This window comes from Elephas maximus, chromosome 4, assembly GCF_024166365.1.
Source record: "Elephas maximus indicus isolate mEleMax1 chromosome 4, mEleMax1 primary haplotype, whole genome shotgun sequence".
Lineage (NCBI taxonomy): Eukaryota > Metazoa > Chordata > Mammalia > Proboscidea > Elephantidae > Elephas > Elephas maximus.
In genome coordinates, this window is record NC_064822.1 from 47,693,242 (window position 1) to 47,699,909 (window position 6,668).

The following is a 6,668-nucleotide window of genomic DNA, read 5'->3' on the forward strand; positions in this document are numbered from 1 at the left end:
CCAGGGTGCTGATGGTTCGTGATCCACTAGGAGAGCTGGCCGACAGCAAAGACCACAACTTTGCCTATGAAAGGTGAACCCCTGAACCCCAGGTTACAGTCTCTGCAGACACAGCTGCCTCGCGGGCTTGGGACGGCAGCTTTTGCTCCATGGCCTCTGCCCAGCCCCAGGCAGGGCCCTGGAGGTCCCATTCTACAGTCCACGCCTGCAAAGACCCTCCCCGGGAGAATCAGGAGAAGGCCATGCCTTAAGTGTGCGCTCCAGATCTCTTGCAGTCTGGGTGACGGGAGATGCTGGAGCCTTTCCCCTCCCCCGTGAATCCTTTCTGGAGCTATCAGGTGGAAATCAATAAACCTAGGACATCCAGAAGCAAGGACATCCAGAAGCGGGCTCCCATGAGGTTTTAATAAAATAGGCTTCACTGGCGGTTAGCTCCAGACTACTGGTTAAAAGCTGTGTCTAAATCAGTCGTTCATAACCTGGCCTGTTTAAATATAACACAGTGTTCATACAATGTCCAAATGGTAACTCCCATATTGCTTAATGTCCTATTTTGCAGAAGGTATCATGAAGTTAAGATAGGCATGACTGTATCTGTCTTATAGAACCTTCAGGGTAGTCTATGTAGACACTCATATTATCCACAAATAAATTATTTCTGGACACAACACACTTATTTTTTTTAGTTTTGACTTAGGGAGCTGACTAGAAACTCTAGTACAATGCTGAATAGAGGTAGCGATAAAAGTCATTCTTATTTTATTTCTGATTTTGCTTTAAACTTTTTACTGATGAGTATAATATTCCATATGAACCTTTGATAGATATTTTTCACTGAGTTAAGAAAATTACAGTCTATTCTCAGCTAGCTAAGAGTTGTTTTTTCACTTGAATGGATGACATCTATTGATTTTTGCTTTGAATTGTATGTTTATTGAAAAGAACATATTTTTGTTTACCTTTAATCTGTTAATGTAGTGAATTATATTGAATGTTCTAGTATTCAACTACGGTTAATTACTGGTATAAACACAACTTAAGCAAAATGTAATATCATTTTTATGCATATTGATATTGTTTGATTTTTTTATTTCAATATTGATGAGTGAAAATGGCACATAACTTGAATTTTTGTACTGTCCTTGCACCTAATTTTGTTATCAAGTTCAATAGGGCCATAAAATGAGATGATGGGTCTTCCTTCTTTTTTGTTAATTTCTAACATTAGAATTGCCAGAATTTCTATCATTGTTATTGTTTGTTTTTGTTGTTATCACTGTTGTTATTTTAATGTTTTGGTAGGAGCCTTCATCTCACATGCTTCATTTGTGGAAATACATTTAAAAACAAATTTAATTTTAATGACTATAGAACCAATTATTATTTTATTTAATTGTGAGCATAAGCATGTTATATTTTCTCTAGAAATTTCACCTAATCGCTGAGTGATGTCCATTCCTCTTTTAATTCATTCTCCCATCTCAACATGTATAAAAGATAAACTCTATCACTGGCCTACACTATATAGACATTTGTGGGAAGAAGAATAGATATACACACATGCAAAACATATTTATATATCTATACGGGTACTGGGTTATCTATATTCATATCTATATAAAACAAATATATTTATTTTCCTAGATACTCAAAAAATACAAAAGCAGCAGTTTTGTGATAAAGATTCAGTGGGAGAGTATGTTATCTTTCCTACTACTTTCACTTTTCTTTCCACTTCTCTAATTCCTTTCCTGATAACACCTTTGCCCCACAGACATCAGTTTACCATTTACTTGTTTATACTCTGCCATTGTTTTATTAGCAGTAGGGCTATTGCCATTCCCATTTCAGGATTCTGGGAATCTGGATTATGCAATTGATTTTTTTTTTAGTTTTAAAATCCATTAGCTTGCTATAGAGTCATACGCTGCATAACGTCCCTTTGGGCAATGTCTGGCCACGGATATGTCTGTGGTTCCATACCAGAGTAAATAGAGGGAATCAAACATGTAAAAGCCTGAGAAGTTAGAATGATAGGTGGAAAGCGATGATTTTTTTTTTTTTTTCCCAGATACGTACTTTCAAATGCTCCTGAAAGGCCAAGGAATATGAAAAAAAAAAAAATTTGTTACATTCACTGACATAACGTCCATGCATATCTTGGCATCTGCTATTTTCTAGTCTCTCATTTACAGTATAAATTATCCCTGAGAAGAAGGGGAGACTGAGATTTAGTGTATTGGCAAAGAAGCTGACCTAAGGCAGGAGAAATTCCATCTTTCTCCCTAACTAGAGGAAATTTATGCAATTGTTGGTTTCATGGCTTCTATTTATTCTAAGAAGTGGAAAAGAGCTGAAAATGGAACATTTGAGGAGAGTGGAGGTTTGAAATTTCCACTGAAAAATTTGCAGCAGCAAGAAGCAAAGGAAAAGTGTTGATTTGGCAGTGAAACAAATGTTATTAAACAACATGAAGGTGGAAGATCAGTGAATGCTATTGCTCATGATTTAGGCACTTCACACAATGTCCACATCACATGTCGTGTTTCACAGAATGTATCATGGACATTACGTGACGCATGAGTGTACTTTTTTTTTTTGCTTTTCATTATTATTATTGCACTTTAGATGCAAACTAGCATCTCATTAAACAATTAGTATACATATCATTTTGTGACATTGGTTACCAACCCCACAACATGTCAACATTTTCCCTTCTTGACCCTGGGCTCCCTATTACCAAATTTCCTATCCCTTCCTGCCTTCTAGTCCTTGCCCCTGGGCTAGCGTGCCCCTTCTCTCTTGTTTTGTTTTGTGGGTCTCTCTAAACTTTGTCTGAAGGGTGACCCTCAGGAGTGACTTACTACTGAGCAAAAAGGTTGTGCGGGAGCGATATTCTCACGGTTTCTCCAGACTCTGTCAAACCAGTAAATCTGCTCTTTTTTGGGGGGGGTGTTGGGATTTAGAATATTTTTTATTTGCATTTTTGATTTTTCTACAGTGAACATAGATTTCTTACATAAAGCCACATAACTATATTAAATTCCAGTTTAAATCCAAAGATATCCTATAGAGAGCTCCTCACTCTTACCCCTTAATATTCAGTCTATGGCCAAGGCCTCCAGTTCAGCCATCTCTTGGGTACCAGCCCCTTGGTTCCCATTGCCCTGGCAGCCAGGATACCAGTTCAGAAGCCATTCTTGTTTATCCATGGGTGAAACAGGCATCTAACCGGTCACTCTATTTCTAGTTTCCACCTTTCCAATCCATCTTCATGAAGATCTTCAAGTCACGATTGTTTCCCAAAGAATTGTGCTTCTGATATCTGAGGTGCTGCCTGCCTCCCTGACTGTAGTCCCAGATATATTTGAGGATTTCCCTTTACCTATAACATTCAATTTACTGTATTAAAAGTCCTTCATAATACCTTATTGCTGATTGTTGTTATGTGCCATCCAGTCAGTTCTGACTCATAGTGACCACTATAGCCAAGGTTTATGGTCCTACTCTCCCATACATACCCTTTAACCAGCCAAGCGTAAGTACTGTTCTCTGAACAGAATACACCCCAGGTTTTCTGCCTCCACATGTAGGCCATCCTATTCCATTAGCTTGTAATGCTCCTGCCTATAGCAACTCGACTCACAATCTATAACCCAGCTAAATTCCATTTTTTCTGAATTCCAGATATACTCTTTCCTGCCTCTGAATCCCGTATCTTCTTTGAAATTTATTCATACAATTTTTGAGCATCTTCTACGCTCCAGGGGCTAGCTGGGTACTCAAATACAAGGTTTATAAGCCAGGTACATCCTTGCCCTTACATAATTGGCACTCTACTACTTAACATTTCTTCTTCTATTTAAATCTATGACTTATGGGTGAGCTTTTCTTAACCACATACCCTCTCCCCCAGCATCACACCTGCATTGATTGTAGCCACGTGAGTGTTATATATGTTTGATTCTCTCAAGGCCCCTACCATGTTGCCTTGAGAACTGGAGGTGTTCAGTAACTGTATTGTTGGAAGGCCAGAGAAAAGGATGGAGTAAGCATTTTGGTCCAAAAATATCTGTATTAGCCATTTCACTTTTTTTTGTTCAAAGTTCCTGAAAATTAAATTTGACTTTTTTAAAATTAATTTTTATTGTGCTTTAAGTGAAAGTTTATAAATCAGGTTAGTCTCTCATACAAAAATTTACATACACCTTGCTATACACTCCTGATTGCTCTCCCTCTAACGAGATGACACAGTTCTTCCCTCCACTCTTTCCTCATGTCCATTCATGTAGCTTCTGGCCCCCTCTGCCCTCTCATCTCCCCTCCAGACAGCAGACACCAACATAGTCTCATGTATCTACTTGATCCAAGAAGCTCATTCTTCACCAGTATCATTTTCCATCCCATATTCCAGTCTAATCCCTGTCTGAAGAATTGGCTTTTGGAATGGTTCCTGTCTTGGGGTAACAGAAGGTCTGGGGACCATGGCCTCTGGGGTCCTTCTAGTCCCAGTCTGACCAGTAAGCCTGGTCTTTTTACGAGAGTTTGGGATCTGCATCCCACTGCTCTCTTGCTCCCTCAGGGGTTCTCTGTTGTGTTCCCTGTCAGGGCAGACATCGGTTGTGGCTGGGCATCACCCAGGTCTTCTGGTCTCAGAATGATGTAGTCTCTGGTTTATGTGGTCCTTTCTGTCTCTTAGGCTCATAATTACCTTGTGTCTTTGGTGTTCTTCATTTTTCCTTGCTCCAGATGGATTGAGACCAATTGATGCTTCTTGCTAGCTTTTAAGACCCCAGATGCCACTCTCCAAAGTGGGATGCAGAATGTTTTCTTAATAGATTTTATTATGCCAATTGACTTAGATATCCCCTGAAACCATGGTCCTCAAACCCCCGCCCCCTGCTACGCTGGCCTTTGATGTGTTCAGTTTATTCAGGAAACTTCTTTGCTTTTTGTTTAGTCCAGCTGTGTTGACCTCTCCTGTATTGTGTATTGTCTTTCCCTTCACCTAAAATAAAACTTATCTACTACCTAATTAGTGAATACACCTCTCCCTCCCCCCCCATAACCACTGAAAATATTTTCTTCTCAGTTTAAACTATTTCTCCAGTTCTTATAATAGAGGTCTTATACAATATTTGTTCTTATACAATATTTGCAATTGACTAACTTCACTCAGCATTATGTCTTCCAGATTTCTCCATGTTATGAAATGTTTCATGGATTCATCATTGTTCTTTACCGATGCGTAGTATTCCATTGTGTGAATATACCATAATTTATTTATCCATTCATCCCTCGATGGGCACCTTGGTTGCTTCTAACTTCTTGCTATTGTAAACAGTGCTGCAGTGAACATGGGTGTGCATATATCTGTTTGTGTAAAGGCTCTTATTTCTCTAGGATGTATTCCAAGAAGTGGGATTGCTGGATTGTATGGTAGTTCTATTTCTAGTTTTTTAAGGAAGTGCCTCATCAATTTCCAAAGTGGTTGTACCATTTTACATTCTCACCAGCAGTGTATAAGTGTTCCAGTCTCTCCACAACCTCTCCAACATTTATTATTATTGTGTGTTTTTTGAATTAATGCCAGCCTTGTTGGAGTGAGATAGAGTTTCACTGTAGTTTTGATTTGCATTTCTCTAATGGCTAATGATAGTGAGCATTTCCTCATGTATCTGTTAACAGTCTTAATGTCTTCCTTAGGGAAGTGACTGTTCATATCCTTTGCCCATTTTTTAATTGGGTTAGTTGTCTCTTTGTAGTCAAGTTTTAGTAAGATCATGTAGATTTTAGAGATCAGGAGCTGATTGGAAATGTCATAGCTAAAAACTTTTTCCCAGTCTGTAGGTAATCTTTTTACTCTTTTGGTGAAGTCTTTGGATGAGCATAGGTGTTTGATTTTTAGAAGCTCCCAGTTATCTAGTTTCTTTTCTGTATTTTTAGTAACATTTTACATACAGTTTATGCCATGTATTAGGGCTCCTAATGTTGTCCCTATTTTTTCTTCCATGATCTTTATCATTGCAGATTTTGTATTTAGGTCTTTGATCCATTTTGAGTTAGTTTTTGTGCATCGAGTGAGGTATGGGTCTTGTTTCATTTTTTTGCAGATGGATATCCAGTTATGCCAGCACCATTTGTTAAAAAGATCATCTTTTCCCCAATTAACTGACTTTCAGCCTTTGTCAAATATCAGCTGCTCATATGTGGATGGATTTATGTCTGGATTCTCGATTCTCTTCCATTGGTCTATGTATCTGTTGTTGTACCAGTACCAGGCTGTTTTGACTACTGTGGTAGTGTAATAGCTTCTAAAATCAGGTAGAGTGAGGCCTCCCACTTTGTTCTTCTTTTTCAGGAATGCTTTACTTATCTGGGGTCTCTTGTCCTTCCATATGAAGTTGGTGATTCATTTCTCCATCTCATTAAAAAATTTCTTTGGAATTTGGATAGGAATTGCATTGTATCTATAGACGGCTTTTGGTAGAATAGACATTTTTACAATGTTAAGTCTTCCAATCCATGAGCAAGGTATGTTTTTCCAATTATGTAGGTCTCTTTTGGTTACTTGCAGTAGTGTCTTGTAGTTTTCTTTGTATAGGTCTTTTATGTCTCTGGTAAGATTTATTCCTAAGTATTTTATCTTCTTGGGGGCTACTGTAGGT